At 38.8% G+C, this 12079-nt stretch overlaps 1 protein-coding gene across 14 annotated transcripts in view; it reads left to right on the top strand.

Annotated features, from left to right (window-relative positions):
- Window positions 1–12079, top strand: part of NAALADL2 (N-acetylated alpha-linked acidic dipeptidase like 2) — a 953294-nt gene that overhangs the window by 391278 nt on the left and 549937 nt on the right. For 4 of the 14 annotated variants that reach the window (XM_065557737.1, XM_065557735.1, XM_065557738.1 and 1 more), the window contains one exon: window positions 11016–11132. The exons of the other annotated variants lie outside the window; for them this stretch is intronic. The gene's annotated coding sequence lies outside the window, so the exon portion shown is untranslated. The remainder of the gene's footprint in view (window positions 1–11015; window positions 11133–12079) is intronic. 14 annotated transcript variants of the gene reach the window in all.

Genomic DNA, 12079 nt, shown 5'->3' with positions numbered 1-12079 from the left:
GAAAATTCTGCAATGATATCCCCTATATTCAGACATGAATAAATGGATTTACTTAATGATCCAGAAATGAAAGAAGATGGAGAGGTATCCCTCTATTTAATATTTACTATCTGTGGAGGTTTTATCACAGGAAATCATGAGAATTGTGTTTATAAACAGGGTTCTTTTTTTAAGCTTGTTTTAATATTGCATAGGAGGGGGAAAATAACTGTTTTGGGAGACCTGTTTTGCTCAAACCTGGGCTTCCTTGTTTTATAGGCTGGTGTAGGTTTGGTGAGTTTGAGGTGGAAGATCTCTGCAGACTGCAGTGAAGGACAGAACATTGCTATGGAAGATCTTTGAAATGACTGAAGAAATCAGATTAACTTTGACACCAAATATAGTGCTAGCTGATTGTTTTCCTTTGCACTGAGATTAGCTGTTGCAACTGGTTTGATAACAAATACAAACTAAGACTTGAAAAGGGTAAGAAATAAAATTGCCTTTCTTTTGCAAATGTTTGCATTGCTAAATTCACAGGCTTCCTGTGACCTTGGGCATTATTTTAAGATGCTCATGGGTTTCTTGAAAAGGAGCTGTGAGTACAGAGTAGCCAGTGGACAAAAAAGATACAAAATGAACAATTGGGAATATACCTGAGTCAATTGGGAGTGGCCTCTTGTGGTAGGTTGGAAATGGGGGACAAGCTCAAAGTTCTAGGAGTCGGAGCGGATTGGTAGAGTAATGGGCTGCAATCCTGCAGTCCTTACTCAGGCAAAACTCCCATTGATTTCACTGATAGTGCATAAATCAATGACAGTTTTGCCTGAGTAAATATCACAGTTATACTCATGCTGAATTGTTGGAATTGATGATTGCTGGAGTTGCGGTGGGTACAAAGTACCCAATTAAAACTTGATCCTTTGAGCGTGTAATTTTAGGCCAATTTGGGTGGGTTAATGCCAGTATATAGTAATATTTAATGCTTTAAATGTTCAAATGATTGATCATTAATCAATCCTCACAACACCCCTAGGACGTTATTGGATACGTTTTTTATTATCCCCACTTTACAGATTGGGAGACTGAGACAATAAGGTAAAATGACTTGTCCAAGGTCACATAGTGAATCAGTGACAGAGCCAGGATTAGACTTCAGGATCTTCTGGATCTTGATTCACTAGTTATTCTTCCATGTAACACTGCCCTCTATATAGTATATCTAGCATTCCTGGAAAATAAATACAAACTATGTTAGATCTACATAAAGCCATGTAATTTATAGTACTATTACTAAAGCTTCCTAATATAGTAATAAAGAACATGCAATTGCATTATATTGTCTAACAAAATAGAACATAGCCTTCCTTTGTTGAATATGGTATGTACTCTTTGCTGACAGAGGTCAGAGATGTCCAATGCATACCACTAAAGCACTTGCATTAGAAAAAGCAAACACAGTTCTGATTCCCAGTACTGTTGTGGAGAAACTCAACCAAGAACATTCTGACAATGTACAAACTTCACATTGATGCTACTAGCTTTCAATTGCCAATTTCAGAGAGGTATCCAGGCAAAGTTTAATGATCTATGTGAAATATTACAATTGTCAAATACTTTTCTGCGGTCCAAAATTATCTTGTTTGAATTACATTTCATTTGTATGTGTTTTACTGATTTAGTACAAACCATCAGCCTTCTTGTCTATATCTCAATGCATTACGCTTTTTCAAATGGCTATTGCTGAAATACCTCACAAAATCTAGGTTAACCATATATTAGAGCAGAGGTTCCCAAACTTATTCGGCCTACCGCCCGCTTTTCAGAAAAAAAATTACTCGGCGCCCCCCTGGAAATCTACCTTCTTTAAGCGAACAAATAGAAAGATGCAGGGACAAATTTGCGTTCTTTTATGTATCTATATTTCTACCTACGTCCTACAATATAGTAAAGAAAGATGTGTTATTAGATTATTGCCCACGACAGCATACAGTGGCTTTTGCATAAGACGGCAAAAGACAACCAAACTAAAATACTAATGAAACTAATAAACTGGGTTTTGTTCTTTGCTCAGCATTAGATTTATGTATTTGATATTAAATTGTCAAATATCAAACTAAATTTATCAAGAAATAATTAATTTAAAAAATAATCAATATGCAATTAAAAATCAGTTAATAGTTTTAATTTAGTTTGCCCTTATTTAAATAATTGTTCCTTATTAACACACGCCTTATTTATCAATTAACACAGATGATTCGATAGATATAAATAAATGTTAATAGTTAACAGTTTTTTACAATTTCATTCCCGTTTTCGTTAATATTGTAATAAAAAAATGACAAATATATTGACTGTACACTTCAAATAGTACTGTACCGACACAAGCCTGCTACAATTTCATTATTAGTAAGCACTAGAGACACAGAAATGTACGGTAGATATGTAAGAAAATGTATAAAAATACTCACGTGTAAATTGCTGTTTTACTGAAACAACAATAATACAATTTGCTTTGTATGTGATCCGTAATCCGTAAAGATCGAAGGTATTGAATATGAATAAATTTTTTTAAATACTTATTGCACGATTGTTAACTGCTTTTTACACAATTCAGAAACAATCTAAATTAGATTTCATACATGTCGCCTATTTATAGTATCGTATTGTAAACAAGTCATTACACGCACATATTCCTGCCGATGCATGCTGGACTTCCCAACAATGCGCGACACGCTCGCCTGCCAACACTTGCTTGTTAAGAGCTGTTGGCGGACTTGACACCTGATCGGTTATAATTTGTGAATTTATTTGGAAAATAAAGTAATCACTACAACTTTAACTCTATGTTACACAACAGATGAAACATGTAAACGGTTTTTCAAAATTTTCTTATATTCTCTTCTTTCTTTATGCTTCCACCGCCCCCTTATTTTTATTCAACGCCCCCCAATTGCACCCGAGGCTACTACTGCCCCCCTGGATCGTTCCAGCGCCCCCCAGGGGGCGGTATCGCCCACTTTGGGAACCTCTGTATTAGAGGGTACAACAATTGATGTTCTGCTTTAACTCAGCTTACTAAGTACCCTGGTATAAATTCCTTTTTGCTCTCCTAGTTTTAGTGCACAATTTCCCTCATCTTCAATTATGTACACAAATGTGTGCTTTAAAACAAAAGGCGGTACTCTCTAAAGCAGTGGTGCTCAACGAGGGGCACGTGTACCCTGTGGGTATGCAGAGGTCTTCCAGGGGGTGCTCAACTCACGTAGATCAGTTATTCGCAACCTGGGGGTTGCAGCCCCCAGAGTTGCCATGGGATGGGTTTAGGGGGATCGCAAGTGCAAGGCTGGCATTAAGGGGTGGCAAACAGGGCAATTGCTTAGAGCCCCATGCCACAGAGGGCCCCGCGAAGCTAAGTTACATGGGTCAGTCCCACCACCTGCGGCTCAGGTTTCAGACAAGGCTCACAAGTGAAAAACAAACTCAAGTATCACACTGAAATGTAAGTACAATATTTATATTCCAATCTATTTATTTTATAATTATACAGTAAAAATGAGAAAGTTAGCAATTTTTCAGTAATAGTGGGCTGTGACACTTTTATATTTTTACGTCTGATTTTGTAAGCAAGCAGTTTTAAAGTGAGGTGAAACTTGGGGTATGCAAGACAAACCAGATTCTTGAAAGGGGTACAATAGTTCAGAAGGGTTGAGAACGACTGGTCTAAACAATAAGCAGTTTAAGCTTAAACAACTAACTTATTCACTTTAATTTTTTTTTAAATGTTGCCTAGTCTAAAAGGTAAAGAAGACCAATTGAAAAGTCTTGCTGTTAAAGGAGCTGAACTGTAAAACGTGTAACTGATTGTTCAGTTTGTTGTGCCCCTTCTAGGGGCAGTTCTACATAGGATATTAGTCTCCTAGAGCTAACAGTTAAGACAATAATCCTTTAACTCAATAGATACAGGCCAATGTCCTTAATGCTGGATGTTTGAGGTTCAATCTGGTAATAATCCAGGATAGTGGTGGCTATACATTCAGAAAATGAAACACATGCGGTGCTACATTGAAGTTGTTTTAGTTGAAAGTCCATTAACAGTATTAGCGTTAACTTCCAATGAGTAAAAACATGGATTACTACAGAATGGAACAGTGGCATGATGGATAAACGATGAAGATAACCTTTTAGTGGTAGCTTTTCATATTCTATTTAGTATAATATCCCATCCTCGTTCATCTCAGCAGATGCATAGAAGAATGGCTGAGAATGTTTTATAAAGTGAGAAGAAACAAATAGGGTCTATCAAATGAATTAGCAGTGCATCTTCACCTCCAGCCACATGCCCAAGGACAGAACATTTATCTGCTGTCCCAAGGTCAAGGTCACAATTGGGTGGGTTGGATGAGCATCAGTTCTAGCTACAACAATTTTTGTTTATGTGATGTAATACTAAGGATTGACTTCAAAATAAAGAGGAAAAACTCACTAAGAAATTATCAAAAGCAGATATGCAGCTGAGATATAGAGCTTTAAATATAGATTTACTCCATCATATGGGACCTAAGTGTGTTTGGAAAGTGAGTGCTGTTTTATGAATACAAACATACTAGATTTTAGGTAAGATGCTTACAGAGAGACTGAACAGATTAGTGTCTAGTATGGGGGCTGTGTATCCAGACCAGGGCACTGCAGTTCTATCAAGAAATGAGAAACAGAAAAGAGGGATACATTTATATTATACATATAAATTCACTGACTATTTGAGTTGAGTTAATGTGTGTGAGCTTTTGTTTTTAAAGTGAAGCAATAAAGCTCAGTTCAGCATTTGCACATTAGGACATTCAGTTTCATTCAGGAGTCTGAATGTCACACAACGTTGAGTTTGTGTGAAATAACACATTGTGATGAATTCACAGGAATTGTACACCATGCAAAATTACACCTCTAGGCAGACCCAAATGATCAAACCTGGGCATTTCTGAGATTTGACAGCTTATTTCAGAAGAGACTCAGAAAAGAAGGTCAAAGGTTACTAGACAGATTACTACTACACTGTTAGCCCATAGCTGTAGTAGCCCAAACTCTGCAATATGATATCTTATAGTGATTTTGGCCTTTGCATTGAGTTCCAAGAAGAAGTAATTGTAGCTTGAAGGCTTTACTGACTGGTATTTGGAAACCATCTTGTTCTGTATATCATACATACAATGATTCTGCTTTCCCTCTGGTTTTTCTATGGGTTGGAATAGCCCAGTTGACTTAAATTAGCATATTCTTTGATTTTCTGAGAGCAGAATTTTGTCCAATATATGTGACTGGATAGATTAATTAGCAATAATTATGGTGTGTCAGTGCATCTGTTCATGTGTATATATATGTCTCAGTAAATGTATGTTCATACACATACTGTATGCTTTGCTGCAGCAGTTGTCATGGCAACTTACTATACTTGAGCTTTAACATTTTGGAATTCACCCAGAAAATACACTTTGTACAATGGTGAAATATACTTGCTTGTTCTCTGAATTCTTCAGATACAAATATTTTAAAAAAGCAGAAAATAAAGTTAGTCTATTTTCTGTTATAAGCCATGCATAAAATGATTAAGGCAATCTATCAAAATATAGCAAAATACCAATATAGCCCAATTGTAAATCTTGCCTTCTTCAGCTCTATAATCTATTATTTCTAGAGGTCCCACTTCAGGGTTGAAATTGATAAAACTCAATTAAATCCCACTGAGCAAACAATTGAGAATGAGATTTTATAGAACGTACATTATAAAAAAAACCCTGTAATTTTTCATTTTTTTAGTGTTGACTTATTTTTGCACAGGGAGTCAGTAGACCCTGCAATGATAATAACATCTTATGTCTAAATATCTGAAAGCACTTTACAAATATTAGACAGTTTAAAAGTTTCTACTATAAAACATGGCTTTGTAAAAGAGCATTGTGGGGCTCCATATTCATTGTGCTTCACATTGATTTCCATATCAAATTTGCTCTATTTAGAAATAAATAGATTTTCCCCCCTAAGTACCAGCCCTGTTATCTCATCCGAAGCTCTGAGAATCAAGTCATTCTTCTCATCTTGTGCATCACTACCAGTTATAAAGGGTCTTTTGGCCAAATTTTGCCCTTAGCTGCACCTATGCAAATCCCACTGTCTTCAGAGTAGGTCTGAAGGGCCAGGTTTTCAAAAGAACTCAGCACCCGCAAATGGGGTTCACCTCCCATTTTAGGCATGAAAATAAAAAGTGGCCAGATTGGGTGTCGAGCTGTTCTATAGCCATATAGCCATAGGTGTCACAATGGGAACTCTTGGGTGCTGGTCATGTTTGAAAAGCTGGCCCTTTATAAAGATACGTATGTAGGAGTTGAGCTCTTAAATATCTGGCCTCAGTTGTGGGTGCTGAGGAATTGAAAATCTGGCCCTGAGCTTTTAGAATTTGAAGAAGGCCTAATTTTCTTTTACCCTATGCCCCGAGACGACCTATGCCTGCTGATAGTGGGAGGCACAACCCCGGAACAACTCAAATCACGCTCCCCCAGCCAAATCCCTCCTCCTGGAAAGCAGCACACACACCCCCTTCCTACAGCTCCCAGCTGTTCTTCCTGCCTCTGGCTCTCTCTGCCTGATGCTGTTTGTACCTCGTCAGCTCACCATGTGACTGAGCAATTGGCGGGAGGGGGGGGGGATAGGGCCTTCCCCCCCAACTCCCGGTGCATCACCTCTGCTTGTGCCTACCATTCTGATTTGAGGTAAAAATTTCAGCAATACCTAATGGATTTAGGAGATTAAGTCCCACTTTCAAAAGTAATTTAGGCACTTTGACTTTCTGTGAGACTTAGGCTATTTTAGGATCCTGTCATGGGGGCAGAGAGATTGCTGCACCCCAGAAGAAGTAAAGGCATGAGGCTGAAGGGTTCCATTCAGAGAGTTCAAGGACAGAGCTGCAGCTATCACACAATTCTCCCATCCTTAGCTTAGGCCCTGTGGATCCACCATGCTTACTAAACAAGTCCAGCTGGGTTCAGCACCTGTGATACTTTCCTATGGGAGTTTGTGACCAGTGGTGAATACAGATAGTGACCAGCCAACCTTTTTAACCCACATTTTATTTATTTTCACAGTAGAACAAAGTATTTAAAGAGAGAGGATTTTAAAACATACAGGCTTCATGGATGTCTGTCTTACGTAAAGGCTTACCATCCCCTGAAGGGCACCTAAGCAGGCCTAGTTTCCCCAGACACCCCAGTGGGAGCCTGTATCTGTCTGCTTTCCACAAAAACTTCCCCAGTAACTACCACCCCTCTGGAAATAGTCTCTTTTTATTCAACTGGAGTTTTTGTTCTTGCCAGTTCTTGGGGGTTGGCTCTGTTTATTAAAAAACAGTTCCGTAGGTTGAGCAGGACTCCTCAGAGCCAATAGCTCTGCCATTGTCCTGTAACAACCCTGAAGTGTTTGGTGAGGGTGGCTTATTTTCAGCTATTCTTCCTTCCTGCTTTTTTCCTTATTAGCCCACTGTTCAATTGAACCAATATATTCATATGGTAAAAATTCCAATAGCTAGGTCAACACACAGTATTCAAAAATTACCAGAGAGCAGCACTGTGTCCCACGTCACTTAGGCACTTATGGAAATTTTACCCTTGGCTTACTCCTGCTCCTGTTGAAATCATTAGCCAGCATTGCAAGCTATTTATATGCCAGATGTGCTAAAGATTCATATGTCCCTTCATGCTTCAACCACCATTCGAGAGGACATGTGTCCATGCTGATGATGGGTTCTGCTCGATAAGAATCCGAAGCAGTGAAGACCGACACATGTTCATTTTCATCATCTCAGTCAGATGCCACCAGCAGACAGTTGACTTTCTTTTTTGCTGGTTCAGGTTTTGTAGTTTCCGCATCAGAGTGTTGGTCTTTTTAGACTTCTGAAAGCATGCTCCATAACTTGTCCCTCACAGATTTTTGGAATTTTCTGATTCCTAAAACTTGGGTTCAGTGCTGTACCTTTAGAAATTTCACATTGGTAACTTCTTTGTGTTTTGTCAAATCTGCAGTGAAAGTGTTCTTGAAACAAATAACATGTGCTGGGTCATCATCTGAGTCTGCTATAACATGAAATATATGGCAGAATGTGGGTAAAACAGAGCAGGAGACATACAATTCTCCCCCAGGGAGTTCAGTCACAAATTTAATTAACACGTTAATTTTTTAATGGGCATCATCAGCATAGAAGCATGTCCTCTGGAATGGTGGTCGATGCATGAAGGGGCATACCAATGTTCAGCATATCTGGCATGTAAATATCTTGCGATGCCAGCTACAAAGGTTGCATGAGAACACCTGTTCTCACTTTCTGGTGACTTTGTAAATAAGAAGCTGGCAGCATTATCTCAATATAAACACACTTGTTTTTGTAGTGATTGGCTGAACAAAAAGTAGGACAGAGAGGATTTGTAGGCACTGAAGTTTTACGTTGTTTTGTTTTTGAGTGCAGTTATGTAACAAATACATTTGTAAGTTGCACTTTCATGATAAAGAGATTGCACTACAGTACTTGTATGAGGTGAATTGAAAAAAACTATTTCTTTTATCATTTTTACAGTGCCAACATTTGTAATAAAAATCATATCTGTACTCCTTTTATTCTTTGTTGTAATTGAAATCAATATATTTGAAAATGTAGAAAAAAATCCAAAAATTATTTCAATTGGTATTCTAGTTTTTATAGTGCAATTAAAGCTGTGAGAAATAGTGATTAATTTTAAGTTAATCACATGAGTTAACTGCGATTAATTGACAGCCCATATATATATACGGTGTGTGTGTGTGTGTGTGTATATATATATATATATAAAAATAGTATATAATAGTGTGTGAGTCATATATCTATATCTATCTATAGGTAAGGACATAAGAATGGTCAGACCAGCGGTCCATCTAGCCCAATATCCTGTCTTCTGACAGTGGCTGGTGCCCAAATGCTTCAGAGGGAACAGAACAGGGCAATTATTGAGTGATCCATCTCAAGTCATCTAGCCCCTGCATCTCTAAACTGAACAGTCCCAGTCTTTTAAATCTCTCCTTATATGGAAATTGTTCCATGCCACTAATCATTTTTGTTGTTGTTCTCTACCTTTTCCAGTTCTGATGTATCTTTTTTTTGAGATGGGGTGACCAGAACTGCACACCATATTCAAGATGTGGGCAAACCATGGATTTATATAGTGTCGTCATGATATTTTCTGTCTTATTATCTATCCCTTTCCTAATGGTTCCAAACATTCTGTTTTTTTTTGACTGTCACTGTACATTGAGCACATGTTTTCAGAGAACTATACATGATGACTCCAAGATCTCTTTCCTGAGTGGTAACATCTAATTTAGAACCCATCATTTTGTATGTAGTTGGGGTTATGTTTTCCAATCTGAATTACTTTGCCTTTATCAGCCTTGAATTTCATCTGTTGTTTTGTTGTCCACTCACTCAGCATTATGAACCCTTTGTAACTCTTCACAGTCAGCTTTGGATTTAACTATCTTGAATAGCTTTGTGTCATCTGCAAACTTGCCATTTTGCTGTTTACCCCTTTTCCAGATTGTTTATGAATATGTGGAACAGCACAGGTCCCAGTACAGATGCTGGGGGTGAACTGCACTATTTACCTCTCTCCACTGTGAAAACGGACCATTTATTCCTACCCTTTGTTTCCTGTCTTTTAACCAGATACCGATTCATAAGAGGACCTTCCCTCTTGTCTCATGACTGTGTTCTTTGCTTAGAAGCCTTTGGTGTGGGATCTTGTCAAAGGCTTTCTGAAATATCTGTCTCAGGAATGTGAAACTGGTTGCACAGGGGGTGCATCAGGCTGGCCCATCCCATCTAATATTAGGCAATCCAGCGGTGCCAGGAACTGGGTGGAGTACCATGGGAGGAGGTTCATGCCTATGTGTGGATTTGTGTGTCATGTGACACTATGGCAAGTGCTAATAGGTTGGAATGAGGAGCCAGGCCTAGACCCACGTGACAGGAGCTGCCATGAGTGAGTGAGGGGTGGGCTCTATTTCTAATCCTGCCTCCCCCCAAAGGTCTCCCCTCCCCCTGACCACTTAACCCCGGCATGGCAGGACCCAGTGCTCCCAACCCTCCTGCATCACCCAACATTGGTCCACCAAAGGGTTTTAGTGTATTTTGTGATCCTCTGCTACCTTAAAGTTCCCATTCCGTGTGTGTGTAGTATTTTGATTTCAGGAATGAGGGCAGCTGTTTTCCCTTTAAACAGCTGACATTGTATTAGCTTTCTGGGGAGGCACTTTAACTTTCCATAACTGCAGCAATATTGAGCTAAAATCCCGTAAGGAGACTTGATATTATCTTCCCACCTATGATACAGTAGTCATAGGTACAAAATCATTATAAGGGCTTAAAACAAAAAACAATCTGGATAAAGAACAATGAGACAAACCACCAATGACATGCCAAAATCCAGGATGAAAAAACACTATTAAAAGTCATCTTTTCCAACCACCCACACTATTTCTTATGGTGAGTATAGAGGGAAACAGTGATGTGTGGTAATAGTTAGCAAAAGCTGATTTGTCAGTAGTGAACACTCTACATGACTTTTATCCTGACCATGCCTACACCATGGAGTAAATGCTAGACCTCACAACCCTTTCCTGCTGTGAGTGATCTGGCTATTGGTCTCAAAGCTATTCATGTTGAGCAAATAGTAGGACTAAAAAGAAGTGTGGCATCCCATAAAGACAGTCAGTAGCATCAATCACAGTCTAGGAGATTTTGTCATATGTCTCACTGATGCAGAGACGAAAATGGCCAGTGGTGAAGATGGAAAGAGGGGTTGTGGAAAGATCGGGGAATGTTTTGCAATTTATTCATAGGCCATGGTCAAAATTTAAGGATCTGATAAAGCAATCATGTGAGCGGGTTGTTGAGTGTACCTAAAATAGGTGAAAGTCAAGTATGATATTTTCCTTGTAATCCTTACTGCATGTTTTTCTAGGGCTTCTTTCACAGGCATTCAAGCTGTAAATAGATCACACAGAACAGATCAGCGCAAACATCTAACAGGACATTGCCCACAAACAAGAAATGCCACATTTTTAAGATTAAAGGACAGGTCAGTATCCTGAGAGAGGCACTTAAGGGCACTGATGTCCTTAATTAAATTAATGGAGATATCCCATCTCCTAGAACTGGAAGGGACCTTGAAAGGTCATCGAGTCCAGCCCCCTGCCTTCACTAGCAGGACCAAGTACTGATTTTGCCCCTGATCCCTAAGTGGCCCCCTCAAGGATTGAACTCACAACCATGGGTTTAGCAGGCCCGTGCTCAATGCCTTTGTTTTTATTCCCACAGTTAACTGGAGCGGCAAATAGTAGTAGCTATATGTCCATCTAATAGTCCTCTCCCTTCCTCATAATGAATTGGAGGTGCACAATTTTATACCAAGTTTAAGGTAGCCCAGATTTCCCCAATTTAAGGAAATCCTCAGCTGTCCCTTTAGGGCACATTTAAAGTTCACTTTGTGCAGCTTCAGCCTTTTTGTCCTGGAGTCCTTCTGTATAAGGAGGCATATTTTCATCAGTGAAGGTAATTAACCATTGGAACCATTTACCTAGGACTGTGGTGAATTCTCCTTCTCTTGAAGAATTCAAATCAAGACTGGATGTATTTTATCAACTAGGTAGATGATCATAATGATCCTTTTTGGTCTTAAAGTTTATTAATCTCCCTACTGCCTAATTTTTACTATACCGATACATTTGTTCGATTTTCTTTTCTTTTTCTTTATTTGATCTTTGGTCTCATTCATAACCTCTGAAATCAAGTTGTCTCCTCAAACCAGTTAGGAAATATGCTAATTGGTTATCTTACACTATTCACCTCATACTATATAGTATATCTTTGAAATTAGAAAGGCCAGTTGTTGGTATCACTGTTGCTATAGGTAGACCTGCAATGGGGCCCTGATCTGAGCTGGGGGATTTAGGCACTTCTGGAATACAGCTGGAATTGTTCCCATTTACTCTAACAGTACATTTGGCATCAGGATCCTAGGGTGTG

The sequence above is a fragment of the Chrysemys picta genome, chromosome 9 (assembly GCF_011386835.1).
Source record: "Chrysemys picta bellii isolate R12L10 chromosome 9, ASM1138683v2, whole genome shotgun sequence".
NCBI classification, from domain to species: domain Eukaryota; kingdom Metazoa; phylum Chordata; order Testudines; family Emydidae; genus Chrysemys; species Chrysemys picta.
The sequence above is the reverse complement of the archived record's forward strand: the minus strand, read 5'-3'. Positions and strand labels throughout refer to the sequence as shown.